Source organism: Rhipicephalus microplus, unplaced genomic scaffold (genome assembly GCF_043290135.1).
Source record: "Rhipicephalus microplus isolate Deutch F79 unplaced genomic scaffold, USDA_Rmic scaffold_88, whole genome shotgun sequence".
In the NCBI taxonomy this organism is placed as follows: Eukaryota; Metazoa; Arthropoda; class Arachnida; order Ixodida; family Ixodidae; genus Rhipicephalus; species Rhipicephalus microplus.
The window spans coordinates 859829-861408 of NW_027464660.1; the positions used below are offsets into that span (position 1 = coordinate 859829).

General features: G+C 54.1%; 1 non-coding gene across 1 annotated transcript; it reads left to right on the top strand.

The window, feature by feature from the left end:
• The first annotated feature begins 1114 nt into the window (after positions 1-1114).
• Positions 1115-1191, top strand: TRNAS-GCU (transfer RNA serine (anticodon GCU)). The gene has a single exon. It is a non-coding gene; the product is annotated as a tRNA-Ser (tRNA).
• Positions 1192-1580: the final 389 nt, after the last annotated feature.

The window sequence follows — 1580 nt, forward strand, 5'->3', positions numbered from 1 at the left end:
CCGGTGGTGGTGCGGCGCTTTTTTTCTTTGGGCTGATAGCTTTGAAGATATGTTCTGGTGGTGGTGGGAGTGGAGCACGACTGTCTCCGTGGCGCAATTGGCTAGCGCGATCGGCTGTTAACCGAAAGGTTGGAGGTTCGAGCCCTCCCGGGAGTGGTGGGTTGCTTTTTTTTCTTTGCGCTGATAGCTTTGAAGATATGTTCTGATGGTGGTGAGATTGGAGCACGACTATCTCCGTGGCGTAATTGGCTAGCGCGATGGGCTATTAACCGAAAGGTTGGAGGTTCGAGCCCACCCGGTGGTGGTGCGGCGCTTTTTTTGGGGGGGCTGATAGCTCTGAAGAAATGTTCTGACGATGGTGAGAGTGGAGCATGACTGTCTCCGTGGCGCAATTGGCTAGCGCGATGGGCTGTTAACCGAAAGGCTGGAGGTTCGAGCCCACCCGACGGTGGTGCGGCGCTTTTTTTTCGTTGGGCTGATAGCTCTGAAGAAATGTTCTGACGGTGGTGAGAGTGGAGCATGACTGTCTCCGTGGCGCAATTGGCTAGCGCGATCGGCTTTTAACCGAAAGGTTCGAGGTTCAAGCCCTCCCGGGAGTGGTGTGTTGCTTTTTCATTGCGCTGAGAGCTTTGAAGATATGTCCTGTTGGTGGTGAGAGTGGAGCACGACTCTTTCCGTGGCGCAATTGGTTAGCGCGATCGACTGTTAACGAAAAGTTTGGAGGTCCGAGCCCACATGGTGGTGGTCCGGCGCTTTTTTTCCTTTGGGCTGACAGCTCTGAAGAAATGTCCTGTTGGTGGTGAGAGTGGAGCACGACTCTTTCCGTGGCGCAATTGGTTAGCGCGATCGACTGTTAACGAAAAGGTTGGAGGTCCGAGCCCACCCGGTGGTGGTCCGGCGCTTTTTTTCCTTTGGGCAGACAGCTCTGAAGAAATGTTCTGACGGTGGTGAGAGTGGAGCACGACTGTCTCCGTGGCGCAATTGGCTAGCGCGATCGGCTGTTAACTGAAAGGTTGGAGGTTCGAGCCCACCCGATGGTGGTGCGGCGCTTCTTTTTCTTTGGGCTGATAGCTCTGAAGAAATGTTCTGACGGTGGTGAGAGTGGAGCATGACTGCCTCCATGGCGCAATTGGATAGCGCGTTCGGCTGCTAACCGAAAGGTTGGGGGTTCGAGCCCTCCCGGGAGAGGTGTGTTGCTTTTTTCTTTGCACTGATAGCTTAGAAGATATGTTCTGATGGTGGTGGAAGTGGAACACGACTGTCTCCGTGGCGCAATTGGCTAGCGCGATCGGCTGTTAACCGAAAGGTTGGAGGTTCGAGCCCTCCTGGGAGTGGTGCGTTGCTTTTTTTCTTTGCGCTTATAGCTCTGAAGATATGTTCTGATGGTGGTGAGAGTGGAGCACGACAGTCTCCGTGGCGTAATTGGCTAGCGCAATGGGCTATTAACCAAAAGGTTGGAGGTTCGAGCCCACCTGGTGGTGGTGTGTTGCTTTTTTCCTTGCGCTGACAGCTTTGAAGATATGTTCTGATGGTGGTGAGAGTGGAGCACGACTGTCTCCGTGGCGTAATTGGCTAGCGCG